General features: G+C 38.1%; 1 protein-coding gene and 1 pseudogene across 3 annotated transcripts in view; one reads left to right on the top strand and one right to left on the bottom strand.

Annotated features, from left to right (window-relative positions):
• The window catches only part of NKAIN3 (sodium/potassium transporting ATPase interacting 3), a 650,466-nt gene that overhangs the window by 87,310 nt on the left and 545,371 nt on the right, over positions 1–17,785 (bottom strand). The gene's annotated exons all lie outside the window — the stretch shown is intronic.
• Positions 2,272–4,389, top strand: LOC116563533 (annotated as a pseudogene).

The raw sequence follows: 17,785 nt of genomic DNA, 5'->3' as shown, positions 1-17,785 counted from the left end.
TGTTAAAAATGAATTCTATTGAGAGAGCCAAGATGGCCGATTAAAAGCAGCTGTCGTCTGTGACACTCACAGAGAGGATGGAAAGGGGTGAGTGAATACAACACCTTCAACCAAATTATCCAGCAACCCACATTGGGATTGATCAGGGAAACAACCCAGCCCATGGAGAATGAAGAAAAGCAGGGTGGGGTGGTGGCCCACCTGGAGTGACACAGAGCCAAGGGAACCCTCACTTCCAACCAAGAGAAGCAGTGAGTGAGTGTGCAACCCTGGGAAACCACACTTCTCTCATGGATCTTTACAACTTGCAGATCAGGAGATCCCCTCATGAGCCCACACCACCAGGGCCTTGGGTCTGACACACAGGGCTGTGTGGAGTCTTGGCAGAGAAGCTGCTCAGACATGCACCTAGACCCAGGAGCTTTACAACTCCAGCCCTGGGATCCCCAACAAAGGTGTCTGCAACCAGGCAACGCAAGATGTCCCTATGTACCCCTAGGAAGGGGGCTGAATTCAAGGAGCCAAGCAGCATTGATCTGTGGGTCCCAATTCCAGGGCACCTCATAAGACAACACCTACTGGCTTGGAATTCCAGCTAGCCCCTGGCAACAGGGTGGAGCCTGCCTGAGAAGAAATGGAGCCCGGGGGGGAGGGGCAGGCTGCCATATTTGGTTGACTCAGCTGTTTGGTTGACTCAGCTTTTCCAGCCTATGGACTTTGGAGAATCCAAATGGTCTGGATGAGGAACAGTTTCCCCAGTGCAGTATAGCTGCTTTGCTAGAATGTAGCCAGATTGCTTCTGTAAGCTGGAACTCAAGCCATTCCTCCTCATTGGACAGGACCTCCCAGCTGGACTTCCAGCTACCCCCACCTGCACATTCTGTATGGACAGAACTCTGATCTCTCCCTTGGATGGAATGCCCTGTGGGTGGGGCACGCTACTACCTCGACTGTTCAAGCATCTGAGCGAGTCCAGCCTGTGGGCCCTGGGGAGCCCAGACTGATCAGAGGCTGAAGAGATCCCCAACACAGCACAGCTGCTCTCTCAAAAAGCTGCCAGACTGCTTCTTTTAGCGGTTCCTAGATCACGTTCCTCCTGAATGGGTGAGACCTCCCAAACAAGGTCTCCAGCCACCTCTTACAAGTGTGTTTGGCCTGGCAACAAGTCAGTACCCTCCTGGGATGGAGCTTTCAGAGGAAGGGGTAGGCTGCCGTCTTTGCTGTTTTGCAGGCTTCACTGGCGATACCTCCAGATACAGGAAAAACTGAGGCAACTAGGGTATGGAGCAGACCCCCAGCAAACCACAGCAGCCCTATGGAACAGCGGTCAGACTGTTAAAACAGAAACAAAAAATAAACAGAAAACAACAAGAACAAGAAAAAACCCTGTGAGAACCTCATCTAAAGGTTAGCAACCTCAAAGATCAAAGGTAGATAGGCCTACAAAGAGGAGAAAGAATCAACTAAAAAATGTTGAAAACTCAAAAAGCCAGAGTGCCCCCTTTCTTCTAGATAACTGCAATGCTTCTACAGCAAGGTCTTAAAACTGGGCTGAGGCTGAGATGCTAAATGACAGGAGTAGGCTTCAGAATGTGGATAAAAATGAACTTCAGTGTGCTAAAGGAGCATGTTGTAACCCAATACAAAGAATCTAAAAATCGTAATAAAACAATGCAGAAGCTGACAGCCAAATAGCCAGTTTAGAGCAGAACATGATAGAACTGAAAAACACAAGAACTTTACAGTGCAATCACAAGTATTAATAGCAGAATAGACCAAATAGAAGAAAGAATTTCAGAGCTTGAAGACTGTCTTCCCGAAATAAGACTGGCAGACAAGAATAGATAAAAAATAATGTAAGGGAGTGAACAAAACCTCCAAGAACGAAGGGATTATGTAGAGACCAAATCTATGACTGATTGGGGTAGGTGAAAGATGGGGAGAATGGAACCAATTTGGAGAACATACTTCAGGATATCATCCAGGAGAACTTACTCAACCTGGCAAGACAGGCTAACATTCAAATTCAGGAAATGCAGAGAACTCCAGTAAGATACTCCATAAAAAGATCATCCCCAAGACACATAATCATCAGATTCTCTATGGTGGAAATAAAATTAAAAATGTTAAGATCAGCCAAAGAGAAAGGCCAGGTCACCTACAAAGGGAAGCCCATGAAAATAACAGTAAACCTCTCAGCAGAAACTCTACAACCAGAAGAGATTGGGGGCCAATATTCAACATTGTTAAATAAAAGAGTTTTTGGTCCAAGTTGGTAGCTTCCCTGCACCAAAGTGAGCAGTAGCCAGCATGTCAGGGTGGGAGTCATATTACAAAACCGTGGGAGATGAAGGAGCAGAAGAACAAAAAGAGAATCTTGAAGCAAGTGGAGACTATAAATATTCAGGAAGAGATGATATGATTTTTTTTGGTTGATTGATGCCTGCAGAGCTATGTTTGATTATCAGAGTGAAGATAAGTTGACTCATTTTGACATGAGCATTCAGTGTATCCAAAGTGTGTAGATCAGTAAGATTATAAGCAGTGATTGGGATCTCTTGACAGTGATGTTCTATGATACTGAGAAAGACAAAGATTCAGTGAATTTTAAAAATATTTACCTCTGACAGGAGTAGGATAATCCAGGTACAAAACAAATTTTAAAGCTTGACCAGTTTAAGGGGCAGCAGGGACAAAAACGTTTCCAAGACTTGATGGGCCACAAATCTGACTACTCACTCAGTGAAGTGCTGTGGGTCTGTGCCAACCTCTTTAGTGATGTCCAGTTCAAGATGAGTCATAAAAGGATCACCCTGTTCACCAATGAATACAAACCCCATGGCAATGACAGTGCCAAAGCCAGCCAGGCCAGGACCAAAGCCAATGATCTCTGAGAGACAGGCATCTTCCTTGACTTGATGTACCTGAAGAAACCTGGGGGCTTTGACATATCCTTGTTCTACAGATATACCAGTAGCATAGCAGAGGATGAAGACCTTAGGTTTCACTTTGAGGAATCCAGCAAGCTAGAAGACCTGTTGCACAGAGTTCATGCCAAGGAGACCAAGAAGTAAGCACTCAATAGGTTAAAGCTGAAGCTCAACAAAGATATAGTGATCTCTGTAGGAATTTATAATCTGGTCCAGAAGGCTCTGAAGCCTCATCCGATAAAGCTCTATCAGGAAACAAATGAACTAGCAAAAACCAAGACTCACACATTTAATACAAATACAGGCAGTTTGCTTCTGCCTAGTGATACCAAGAGGTCTCAGAACTTATGGGAATCTCAGATTATACTGGAGAAAGAGGAAACACAAGAGCTAAACTGGTTTGATAATCCAGGTTTGATGCTCATGGGTTTCAAGCCCTTGGTATTGCTGAAGAAGCACCATTACCTGAGGCTCTCCCTGTTCATGTACCTTGAGGAGTCTCTGGTGATTGGGAGCTCAACCTTCTTCAGTGCTTTGCTCATAAAGTGTTTGGAGAAGGAGGTTGTAGCATTGTGCAGATAAACACCCTGCAGGAACATCCCCCCTCATATTTTGTGGCTTTGGTGCCATAGGAAGAGGAGTTGGATGACCAGAAAATTCAGATGACTCCTCCAGGCTTCCAGCTGGTCTTTTTACCCTTTGCTGATGTTAAAAGGAAGATGCCCTTTACTGAAAAAGCCATGGCAACACCAGAGCAGGTGGATAAGATGAAGGCTATTATTCCAAAGCTCTGTTTCACATGCAGAATTGACAGCTTTGAGAACCTTGTGCTGCAGCAGCACTTCAAGAACCTGGAGGCCTTGGTTTTGGATTCGATGGAGGCTGAACAAGCAGTGAACCTAACATTGCCCAAGACTGAAGCAATGAATAAAAGACTGAGGTCCCTGGTGAATGAGCTTAAGGAGCTTGTTTACCCACCAGATTACAATACTGAAGGGAAAGTTACCAAGATAAAACACAATAATAAGGGTTCCAGAAGCAAAAACCAAGGTGGAGTATTCAGAAGAGGAGCTGAAGATCCACATCAGCAAGGGCACACTAGGCAAGTTCACTGTGCCCATGCTGAAAGAGGCCTGCCAGGCATACGTGCTGAAGAGTTGGCTGAAGAAGCAGGAGCTGCTGGAAGCCATCACCAAGCACTTCTAGGACTGACCAGAGGCTGTATGTCCAGCTTCCCTTCCACACTATGGCCAGGCTGCCTGGCCTTGTTCTCAGCCAGTTAAAATGTGTTTCTCCTGAGCTAGGAAGAGTCTGCGTGACAGAAGTTGGATGACTCTATGTTTTTGAGGTTTACTGTTGCCATGGTGATGGTGTAGCCCTCCCACTTTGCTGTTCCTTCGTTTACTGCCGGAATAAAGAGCCCTAAGTTGGTACTAAAACAAAACAAAAAAGAAAAGAAAGGAATTTCCAACTCAAAATTTTATATCCAGCCAAACTAAGCTTCATAAGTGAAGGAGAAATAAGATCCTTTTCAGACAGGCAAATGCTGTCTCAATGATTTGCCTAATATGTCAGTAGAGTGTTAAAGTTCTGCCTTACAAGAGCTTCTGAAGGAAACACTAAATATGAAAAGGAAAAAACTGTTACCAGCCATTACAAAAACACACTGAAGTACACAGACTAGTGACACTATGAAGCAACCACATAAACAAGTCTGCAAAATAACCAGCTAACATCATGATGACAGGATGAAATTCACACATAACAATGCTGACTTTAAATGTAAATGGACTACATGCCCCAATTAAGACACAGAATGGTGATCTGGGTAAAGAATCAAGATCCATCTGTATGCTCTCTTCAAGAGAGCCATCTCACATGCAAAGACACACAGAGGCTCAAAATAAAGGGATAGAGGAAAATTTACCAAGTAAGTGGAGAACAGAAGAAAGCAGGGGTTGCAATCCAAGTTTCTGATAAGTCAGACTGTAAACCAACAGAGATCAAAAAGACCTAAAAAAGGGCATTACATAATGGTAAAGGTTTCAATCCAACAAGAAGAGCTAACTATCTTAAATATATATGCACCCAATACAGGAGCACCCAGATTTATAAAGCAAGTTCTTAGAGACTTTAAAAGAGACTTAGACTGCTACACAATAAGAGTGGAAGAATTTAATACCCCATTGACAATTTAGGCAGATCATTGGGAAAGAAAATTAACAAAGATATGCAGGGTCTGAACTCAGCTCTGGATCGAGTTGACCTGATAGATAACTATGGAACTCTCCAACCCAAACAAAAGAATATATATTCTTCTCATCACCACATGGCACTTACTCTAAAATTGAAGACATATTCATAAGTAAAACACTCCTCAGCAAATGTAAAATAACTGAAATCCTAAGCAACAATCTCTTGGACCATAGTATTAGAACTCAAAATTAAGAAATTCACACAAAACCATACAATGACACTGAAATTGAACAGCCTGCTCCTGAATGACTTTTGGGTAAATAATGAAATCATTGCAGAAATCAAGCAGTTCTTTGAAACTACTGAGAACAAAGATACAACGTACCAGAATGTCTGGGATGCAGCTAAAGCAGTGTTAAGAGGGAAATTTATGGCACTAAATGCCCACATCAGAAAGCTAGATAGATCTCAAGTTAACAACCTAACACCACAGTTAAAAGAACTAGAGAACCAAGAGCATGCAAACTTGACAGCTAGCAGAAATAACCAAGATCAGAGCTGAATTCAAGAAGACAGAGACACAAAAAAACTCTTCAAAAATCAATGAATCCAGAAGCTGCTTTTTTGGAGAAAATTTAATAAAATAGATAGACTGTTAGCTAGATTAATGAAGAAGAAAACAGAGAAGATTCAAATAAATGCAATTAGAAATAATATTACCACTCACCCCACAGACATACAAACAACCATCAGAGAATACTATGAACACTTCTATGCACATAAGCTGGAAAATCTAGGAGAAATGGATAAATTCCTGGCACATATGCCTTCCCAAGCCTGAATCAGGAAGAAATTGAATCCCTGAATAGATCAATAGAGAGTTCTGAAACTGAGGCAGTATTAAACAGCCTACCAACCAAAAAAAAAAAAAAGCCCAGGACCAGATGGATTCACATCTGTATTATACCAAAGGTGCAGAGAATAGCTGGTACCATTCCCACTGAAACTATTCCAAAAAATGGAAAAGGAGGGACTCCTCCCTAACTCAAACTCTGAGGTCAGCATCACCCTGATACCAAAACCTGGTAGAGATACAACAACAACAACAACAACAAAACTTTAGGCCAATATCTTGGATGAACATTGATGCAAAAATACTCAACAAAATACTGGCAAACTGAATCCAGCAGCACATTGAATAGCTTATCTACCACAATCAAGTATGCTTCATCTGTAAGATGCACGGCTGGTTCACCATGCACAAAACAATAAATGTGACTCATCACATAAACAGAACTGAAGACAAAAACCACATGATTATCTCAATAGATTTGGAAAAGACCTTTGATAAAATTCAACATCCCTTCATATTAAATACTCCCAATAAACTAGGTATTGAAGGAACATACCTCAAAATAATAAGAGCCATGTATGACATAGTGAATGGGCAAAACCTGGAAGCCTTCCCCTTGAAAACTGGCACACGTCAAGTTTGCCCTCTCTCACCATTCCTATTCAACATAGTATTGGAAGTTCTGGACCTGGCAATGAGGCAAGAGAAAAAAATAAAGTGTACTCAAATAGGGAAAGAGAAAGTCAAACTATTCTTTTTTGCAGATGACATGATCCTATGTCTAGAAAATCCCATCACCTCCAAAAGCTTCTTAAGCTAATAAGCAACTTCGGCAATTTCTCAGGATAGAAAATCAATGTGAAAAAATTGCTAACATTCCTATACACCCACAACAGCCAAGCTGAGATCCAAATCACAAATGAACTCCCATTTCACAATTGCCACAAAAAGAATAAAATACCTAGGAAAACAGCTAACAAGAGAAGTGAAGGACCTTTTAAGGAGAACTACAAACCACTGTTCAAAGAAATCAGAGAAGACACAAACAAATGGAAAAACATACCATGCTCATGTATAGAAAGAATCAATATCATGAAAATGGCCATATTGCCCAAAGCAATTTACAGATTCAATTACTACTCCCGTTAAACTACCATTGACATTCTTCACAGAATTAGAAAAAAAAATATTTTAAACTTCATAGAACCAGAAAAGAGCCAAAATAACCAATGCAATCCTAAGCAAAAAGAACAAAGCTGGAGGCATCACGTTATCCAATTTCAAACTATACTATAAGGCTACAGTAACCAAAACAGCATGGTAGCAGCACAAGAGCAGACACATAGATCAAATGAACAGAATAGATAACCCAGAAATAAGGCCACACACCTACAACCATCTGATCTTTGACAAACCTCACAAAAACCAGCTATGGGGAAAAGATTCTCTATTTGGTAAATGATGCTAGGAGAACTGGTTAGCCATATGCAGAAAATTAAAAGTGTATTATTTCCTTACACTGTACACAAAATCAACTCAAGATGGATTAAAGACTTAAATGTAAACCCCAAAACAAAAAAAACTATAGAAGAGAACCTAGACAATGCCATTAAGGACATATGCATGGGCAAAGTTTCATGATGAAGATGCTAAAAGCGACTGCAACAAAAGCAAAAATTGACCAATGGGATCTGATCAAACTAAAGCGCTTCTGCACAGCAAAACAAACTATCAACAGAGTGAACACAACCTACAGAGTGGGAGAAAATTTTTTGCACTCTATCCATCTGACAAAGGTCTAATATCCAGCATCTATAAATAACTTAAATTTATAGGAGAAAACCAAACGATCCCATTAAAAAGTGGGCAAAGAACATGAACAGAGACTTCTCAAAGGAAGACATACATGTGGCCAACAATCATATGAAAAAGAGTTCAACATCACTGACCATTAGAGAAATGCAAATCAAAACCACAATGAAATGCCATCTCATGCCAATCATAATGGCTACTTAAGAAGTCAAAAAACAAATGCTGGTGAGGTTGTGGGAAAAAGGAACACTTTTACACTGTTAGTGGGAGTGTAAATTAGCTCAACCATTGTGGAAGACAATGTGGTGATTTCCCAAAGACTTAGCAGTAGAAATACCATTTGGCCCAGCAATCCAATTACTGGGTATATACCCAAAGGAATATAAGTCATTCTTTTATAAAGATACATGCATGTGTATCTTCATTGCAGCACTATTCACAATGGCAAAGGCACGGAATCAATCTAAATGCCTGAGATGGTTTGGCTGTGTCCCTTCCCAAATCTTACCTTGAATTGTCATAATCCCCAGATATCAAGGGCAGGGCCAGGTGGAGATAATTGAATCATGGAGGCAGTTTCTGCCATACTGTTCTCATGGTAGTGAAAAAGTCTCAGAAGGTCTGGTGGTTTTATAAATGGCAGTTACCCTGTACAAGCTCTCTTGCCTGCCACTATGTAAGATGTGACTTTGCTCCTCATTCGCCTTCTGTCATAATTGTGAGGCCTCCTCAGCCATGTGGAACTGTGAGTCAATTAAACCTCTTTTCTTTATAAATTACCCAGTCTTGGGTATGTCTTTATTTGCAGTATGAAAACAGATTAATACCATGCCTATCAATGATAGACTGGATAAAGAAGATGTGGTACATATATATCACAGAACAATATGCAGCCTTAAAAAGGGATGAGGTCATGTTATTTGCATGAACATGTATGGAACTGGAGGTCATTATCCTTAGCAAACTAATGCAGAAACCAAAAACCAAATACTGCATGTTCTGACTTATAAGTGGGAGCTGAATGATGAGAACACATAATCACGAGGGGGAGAACAACACACATGGTGCCTGTTGGGGGATGAGAGGAGGGAGAACATCAGGAAGAATAGCTAATGAATGCTGGGCCTAATACCTGGGTGACAGGATAATCTGTACAGAAAACCATGATGGCACATATTTACATATGTAACAAACCTGCACATCCTGCACATGTACCCCTGAACTTAAAATAAAACTTATAAATAAATAAAAATTAACTGGAAAAAAAAGATTCTATTTTTTAAAAAGGCAATTAAACTTCCTTTTAACTTTGAAAAAAGAAAATTCTTCTGTCAAAGATTTTAGTTTCTACCTCTCTGTTATACATTCATCATTTACTGGACTGAAAACACATGGGCTTTCTTTTCTGCCCTCTACATGTTATGTTAGTGTTTTTGATCTTTATTCCGCTCTGATAGCTGTGTGATCATATATAAATTTTTAAAAATTCAAGCACTTATTGAGATATTTCTATCTAGTGGGTAGCAATCAAGTTTTAGAAACTTGACATTCTGAATTAACTGTATAACTTCTAAAAAGACTGGGGCCTCTGGTTAGTTCTATGTAGCTAAGAATCACAAAGCAGGTTTGTTTTTATTAAATAAACCAATAGAATACAGAAAACAGGGTGAATGTTGTATTTAGTAAAATTATATTGAATCTGCTTGTAGGTTGGGTGTGTGGTGAACAAAAAGGATTGGTCAGAAGAAAGCTTGTCTTTTTCCTAGGCCATTTATTTTTTTCTTCTTTTCTGAATACACTGTTCAGTCCTTGCTTAAATAATGCCAGTTTCCTTTTGCTCCCAGTCCTGCCTGCCAGAATTTTGTGCCTGGTCAGCAGTCTGCATGTCTGTGTGGCCTATTATGTGAATGTCTTTTCGAAACTCTTTTATCTGATTTTATTTCAAATCTTCTGGGATAACTGTGATAAGCTAAAGTAATAAATGTATATGCTACATCAGTTATTTGGAGTTTTTAATCCTGACCCAATCCTCTTTTGTCATTCACTGTGGGTACTATTTCCCTCTGTTCTAGTTTACCACTCCTCCTGGACAGGACTCATATTCAGGTCCTGTGAGATGGTGGGGGCAAGTGAGCAGGAGAAGCCCCTACTCCCTCTTTGTTAAACTTCTTGTTTGGGGAAAGATTGATGAGAGTTGGGGGAAGCACATTTGATAAAAACAGGGCAAGGAGTCAACTCTGTTAGCTACAATATTTTTTTAAATCAATTATCCAGCAGGTCAACGAATCTATATTATGAAAAAGATTTGTAAAACACAGAGCCAATGTAGGACCAAGAGAACTGGAAACAGGAAAGCATTGAAAGGATCCCTAATTTTGGACATCTGCCTTTATATTAACACTAAAATAAATCCAACATGATAAGACTATTTCTTTTTAAATTTCTAGTGATGTCCAAATATGTTCTAGGTCTGGACAGTGGTTCTTTGATGATTTATGGTTGCATACAATGTAATTGGTAGGAAAAACGGGCATTATTCCTTCCAAACTTCCTTTCAGATGTGGAGCATGAAGGTAAGTGAACGGGAGGGCACAGAGCCACAGTGGCCCTTTGTAGACGGTGCTTCCTCATTGGGTAATGGGAGTACGATTTGTGGAGTGTTGTGGATGCCGTGATTCATCAATTGCCCAGGCTCATTGTTTCTGCCCACAATAGACCTGGCAGTGAATTTATGGGAGGCCAAATGGGGACAGCCACCAAAATGAAACAAGCTCCTTTGACCAGGAAGTCTTTCTCATTCTTGTCTTTTGCCTTAATCTTTTTTCGTCTGGACTTCAGGCAGATCACATTAAACTCTAATGTATAGTATTTTGTATCACAGAAACTAATATAGAACAACAAAACAAAGTGTTCCCATTAAGGCCCAACTATCAACATCTGATAATGTTGAAGTCAAAAAGAATTAACATTTTATCTCATGAGGCAATGGGGTGAGGATCCACTCTATTCTTGGGTAAAAAATAATGTTTTTCTTTTACCCTGATTTCATGTTTTGTCATAATTGATAACCTATAGCTTAATTAAGACTCCTAAATATAAGTGGTTAATCTGAAAATTTCTGAAGGAATCTGAAATCCCTACCATCTGCAGAAATAAATTGTCCTTTTTGGTTGGACATGTGTATAGAAGATATCTAGGGAGTTATTTTATTCTGTGGATGCTTTCCTTTTTTATCTGGTTTAACCTTCAGTAACTCTGGAGAGTTCCCCCATTATACTTTCTATAAATAATGGAATTCTAAAATATTTAAATAGCTCAAGGCCGAAATGCAAATATGTTCAGTTGCCAAAAAATATTTCAGGCCAAAGTTGCCCTGTCCGAGCAGTCAGGCCAATAACCTGTATGTTTGTGGCATTTAAGTTCATGGTTTAGCTTTTGCACTGGCAGCTACTGTTACTACCGTGTTAATTTGTCATGCAAATAACCTTTTATAATGAAGCTGGGAAGTGCCCCAAGTCACTTCTTAGTTATAGGATTTAGGATTCTTGGTATAAAGTTTTGGATCCTACTGACAAATGGTCTAGTTCTCAAACTATTTTACTTCTTGCATGGCATTTCATTTGTGTGGAAGGATTATATATTGGTACATACACCAGCAAAAGAGAGCAGTGAGGTTGCAGTGAAAAGCACTCCCTCTTAACAGCAGAAGTTCCCTTCAGAGGAGATAGCTCTCTTATTATAGATGAGAAAAAAGGCATGAAAAAGCACTCTATTAGTTCCCTATTATTGCTGTGGTAAATAATCACAAATTTAGTCATTTAAAAAGCATAAATTTATTACCTTACAGTTCTAGAAGTCAAAAGTTTAACATAAATTTCTCTGGGCCAAAATCAAGATGTCAGCAGGGGCCAGGCATGGTGACTCACTCCTGTAATTCCAGCACTTTGGGAGGCCGAGGTGGGCTGATCACTTGAGGTCAGGAGTTCAAGACCAGCCTGGCCAACAAGGTGAAACCCCATCTTTACTAAAAATATAAAAATTAGCCAGGTGTGGTGGCACGCACCTGTAGTCCCAGCTACTTGAGAAGCTCAGGTAGGAGAATCGCTTGAGCCCGTGAGCTGGAGGTTGTAGTGAGCCAACATCATATCACTGCACTCCAGCCTGGGTGACCAAACGAGACTTTGTCTCAAAAAAAAAAAAAAAAAAAAAAGATGTCAGTAGAATACTGTTTTTCTGGAAACTCTAGGGGATAATCCATTCCCTTGCCTTTTCCAGCTTCTAGAGGTCATCTGTATTTCTTGCCTCTGAGCCCCCTTTAAACCCCAAAGTCAGCAATGACCAACAGCTGGCTGAATTCTGTCTCATCTGCATGACTCACTCACTCTACTGCCTCCCTCTTTCATTTGTAAAGACCCATGGTTTGCAAATATTTTTCTCATTGCATGAGTTGTCTCTTCACTTTGTTCATCATTTCTTTTGCTGTGCAGAAGCTTCTTAATTTGGTGCAATCCCATTTGTCCATTTGTGCTTTTGTTGCTTGAAATTTTGGGGTTACATCCAAAGAATCCTTGTCCAAACCAACATCATGGAGCTTTTCCCATATGTTTTCTTCTAGTAGTTTTACAGCCTACTTTAAGGTCTCTAATCATTTTGAGTTTTTTTGTGGGGATGGGTATAGTTTAAGGTAAGGGTCTAATTTCATTTTCTTCTAAATGTGGATAACTGGTTTTCCTAGAATCACTTATTAAATAGAGTGTTTTTTCTTCATTATGAGTTCTTGGCACTTTTGTAAAAAATCAATTGACCATGAGGGCATGAGTTTATTACCGAGCTTTCTGTCCTGTTCCATTGGTTGATGTGTCTGTTTCTATGCCAGTACTATGCTGTTTTAATTATAATCACTTTTATAATATATTTTGAAGCCAGGTAGTATGATGGCTTCAGCTTTGTTCTTTTTGCTCAAGATTACTGTAGTTACCTGGGGTATATTTGGTTCCATAGAATTTTAGAAATGATTTTTCCACTTTTGAAAAATGACCTTGAAATTTTTATAGGGATTGCATTGAATCTGTAGATTATTTTTGGTAGAATGGATATTTTAACAATATTAATTCTTTCAGCACATGAACATGGAATACTTTTCCATTTATTTGTGTTTTCTTCAATTTCATTCACCAGTATTTTATAGTTTTCAGTATATAGGTATTTTTACCTTCTTATTTAAATTTACATCTAAGCTTTTATTTTTTTCTGTTGCTATTATAAATGGGATCATTTTCTTAACTTCCTTTTCAGATAGCTCATATAACTGGTAAGGGTTTAATATACAAAATATACAAGAAATCGAAATAACTCAATAGCAAGAAAACAAATAACCCAATTTAAAAGTGGGCAAAGGATCTAAACAAACACTTCTCAAAAGAAATCATCCAAATGGCCAACAAGTTAATTAAAAATAAACTAATCATTGGGAAAACACAATTTAAAACCACAATGAGATATCTATTCATACTTGTTAGAATGGATTTTATAAAAAAGAGGAAAAATAACCACTGGAGATGATATAGAGAAAAGAGAATGCTTGTACATTACTGGTGGTAATGTAAATGATTCAGCCATTATGGAAACCAGTACAGAAGTTTCTCAAAAAACTAAAATTAGAACTGTCATATAATCTAGCAATCCCACTACTGGATATTATAAGCAAAAATGTTAAGTATACCAAAGTGATATCTGCACTCCCATGTTCATTGCAGTGTTATTCACAGTAGCCAAGATATAGAATCAACTTCTCCATCAATAGTTGGATACACAAAATACAGTACAGAAAATGAAATATTACTTATCCTTTAAAAAGATGAAATTCTGTCATTTGAGACAAGATGGATGAATATAGCAGACATTATGCTAGGGAAATAAGCCATACACAGAAAGATAAATACTACATGATCTCATTTATATGTGGAATCTAAAAACAGATTCATCCATATAAGTGTAGAATAGAATGGTAGTTACCAGAGCCTGGGATGGGACGCTTGGGTGGGGAGGAGTGAGAAAATGTGGGTTACTGTTGAAAGGATACCCAGTTTCAGCTAGACAGGAGGTTTAGTTATCTGTTGCACAGTGGGGTGATCATAGTCAATAATAATGTACTGTGTATTTCAAAATAACCAAAAGATTAAATGTCAAAGGTGTCATAGCAATAAATGTCAAGTAAGTGATGAGATATATTTAATAACTCCTTATTATATACATATATGAAAAGATCACATTTTACTCTATAAATGCAATACAATTATCATTATTATCATTTATCAATTTAAAAATATTATATTGAGATCCTTGGAATAATCTAGGACAATTTCCCCATTCTAGGGTATTAATTATAACCTAATTATAATGCTGCAAAATCCCTTGTTCTATATAAGATAACACATTAACAGGTCTGGGGATGGGACAGGCCTGTCTTTGGAGGTCCATAATGCTACCTACCACTAAAACCTGGCTACAGTAGATGTGTGAACCCCTTAGCTGACTTCTTCAATTTGGAAGTCCCTGGGGAAAATGCAAAAGTATGCGAAAAGCAAGTATATGCATTGAATATAGAAACTGGGAACTGAAAAGGATGTAATACTGTTAAAATGGTTGGGGAAATCAATCTGGTAGTATTTGCTTTGCTTGTGATTATAATATTTATTTGTGAAACCCCTTTCATCCTAGAAGGTCAATCAGCATTAGGACAGTATAGATATCAATCTGACCCTCTCAAGCAATCTGGACTTCTAGAGGTCTCTTCACAAAAAGAAGTTTTAGCACTAAAAATGCAGAGAGAAGCATAAAAGGACAGGAACCAGAAGAAAAAAAATCTTACTTTCTCTTTGATTGTATTTTTTTCGTGTCCCTCCAAGTTTAAATAAATCAAGCTCTAGAGGAAAGGTAATATCATGTTTTACTGTTAAAAAATAATTTTTTAGAAAGCTTGATGGATATGTCTATAATGAAACTGAGCAGACTATGTTGAACAATGGTATATGCATTATAAACACTAAGTACCTGACCAGGCCACTAAATAAGTCAATATCCTTTTGAGAGGTCTATTTTCTATGTGGAACTAACAATTGGAGGATAATGTGGGTTAAGGAAGACGTATGCCAGAAATATATTTTTTTCTCTTAGTGATAACAGTAAGGCTGAGCTCATATTTACAAACATCATTTATTCATTTAAAAATATTTATTGAATGCCTACTACTAAGAGTAGTGCTTTGGAGGGGATGTATGGGGATGTGAATACATTAGTGTGAAAAGACAATTTACTTCTATTCTCAATCTTGTTTACAATCTAGCAAAAAATCTCTGGAACTAATGTGTGATCTTGAATGTGGGGTGATATCTTATAAATGTCTTTGGCAGGCTGGGTGCGGTGGTTCACGCCTGCAATTTCAGCACTTTGGGAGGTCAAGGAGGAAAGATTGCTTGAGTCCAGGAGTTTGAGACCAGCCTGGGCAACATAGTAAGACCCTAACAAAATTTCTCTGAAAAATGTGCCCAGAATGGTGGCGCACACCTGTAGTACCAGCTGCTCAGGAGGCTAAGGCAAGAGGATTGCTCGAGCCCAGGATTCCACAGTTATAGTGAACTGTGATCACTTCTACACTCCAGCCTGGGTGACAGAGAGAGCCCGTTTCTAAAAATAACTAAATAAAAAGAAAAAAATTTATTTCATCTAGTTTGAAACCAATTTCTGATTTCATCTACTTGATCCATACAAAATCAAGAGGTTTCTAAAACAGATTTACTTCCTTCCATTCAGGATTTTAAAAAGCTAAAATAATGCTGCTTCAAATACAGGTATCTTTTGTTTTTTCTACCAATTTTTAGGAGGCTTTTTAGGAAATCCAAATTTATTTGATAGAGATAAAGGTGATTTCTATTTCATTCTGTGGTGGTGTGAAAGTCTTTTTTTTTTTTTTTTAGGCAAAAATCTCTAAAATCTTTAAATAGGGTAGTCTGTCAGGCTTAGCAGATTTTAAGTTGGTTAAAAAAATTGAGCATGCATAAATCAATGAGATAAAGTTGGTGATAGACAAGGAATTATTGTTGTTATGTCTTTAGAAGGAGGAAAGTAGTAGAGTCAAAAACAACATAACAGAGAAATTGCATCACTGTCAGATTTCTACCTATTCGGGTGATGGTGGTATGAGATAGGATTGGCTGTGTATAGGAAGGGAGATGAAATTATGTCTGAAACGTCTGCAACCTTCAGTGCTGTGGAGTGGAGTCAAATCCCTACAATCCTTGTACTCAGGAGCAAGATGGGAGAAGACACTGGTGTGTATTACGATTTCTACCTGAGTTATCCAAAGCTAAAAAGTTAATAAAAATCACTCTTTATTTTCTGTTAGAAGAGTCCAAGTTTTTCTGGTAATTCCCCAGAAACAAAAATATTATCTGGCACATTCACATTTTACTGGGATGATTGTAAATCAGCTTCTGAAATTCTGAAGAGTTTATTATTTTAGATATAATTTTCAATTATTTTGTGTAAGTGAAGACACATATGCAAATGTGCTTTTTTTTTTTTTTAGCTCTGATGCCTCAGAAATATAAAAGGCTTCCATAAATGGAGTCAATAACTCCCTTACCAGCCAATACCCTTATCTGCTTGATCTGCAAGATAAATTTTCTCTGGCTGAAACTTATGTAGACATACATGGGAACAGAATAACATTTACACGTCAATTAATACAATTATAAAATAACTTGAGAGTTATTCTAGCTACACAATTTTACTTGTTTGCATCTTCTATTTTTAATTAAAGTTTCAGCAAATGCACAAATCTCTTTTCTAAATGTCTCACCTACCTCCTCTGGTGTTCAGAGAAGCACTTTGAGCTGTGTACACACACACACACACACACAGACACAGAGGCATTGTTCAAAGTGAGATACATGCACACACATACACACACCTTTGCACACTTCTATGTTCTAGGACTTCAGTACTTCCTCTACATGAATTTTGTTTTCCTAAGTTTTTAAGCATTTAGAGGGTTTATCCTTAGTTTTATTATTCTTATCAGCATTGGGTGTATCTTGCAAATAATAAAATACACAGATTATACAATTAATTCAATTTTAACTAAACTTGGTCTCTCTAGATATCAACCCCCAAGCATATTGCAGCTTCCTATGATAGGATTCCTTTTGGTAGGGGGATATATTAACTCATGTTTAATTAAGAGAAATCACCTTTGCAAATTCCAATTGTTTTTGTAATCAGTGACAAACTAAATTAATTCAGAATCTTTTGTTCCTCAATAACCCCAAGGCATATTGCATTTAGAAAAAATGTGTGAATATGATTTGATAGTGCATCTCATTTTGTCCTATCTACTACCTATCCAATAATTATTCAGTTACAAATCAACAGACAAATGGGAAACAGGAAATATTGAGCTACAGCGTTGAAATAGAAACACCATGCTGTAGTCACCAGAACTGGCGCGATGTGTAGGCACTATAATAAAATGCTTTACACATTGTTTTCATATGAAGAATAAAAACTTTTCACAGAACAATTAAAAATTGCTTTAAGATAACTCTAAAATCTTACTAGAATTTTCAGATGCAGGAAAATAATTCTTTGTGTTTCCTGATACCAACTGTGAGTGTGTTTCCTCTGACTCTGTGTTACTGAATTTCCACTCTATGGTTCAGCAGTTGTGATCATTATTAAATCATTCATCACTGATTTAAAAGAATCACGAAGCAATGCTTTAACCTGAAATGGAGATAGTGTTACCTTCCCTATTTATGAAGATACATAGGATTAATCAACTTCAAACATCTTAAATAAATTGTATGTTTGTGAAGGCAGAAAGAAGATAACATTCATTAAAAATAAATGCCAGTTCATTATACACATTGCCATTTACAAGGCTCTGACGCTGGAAAAGCTGGCTACTCCTTGATCGTGTTTTTTTTTAGAAAAC

This window comes from Sapajus apella, unplaced genomic scaffold (genome assembly GCF_009761245.1).
Source record: "Sapajus apella isolate SASKATOON/1434 unplaced genomic scaffold, GSC_monkey_1.0 scaffold35, whole genome shotgun sequence".
In the NCBI taxonomy this organism is placed as follows: Eukaryota; Metazoa; Chordata; class Mammalia; order Primates; family Cebidae; genus Sapajus; species Sapajus apella.
Note: the sequence above shows the minus strand (reverse complement) of the source record. Positions and strands in the feature narration are given on the sequence as shown.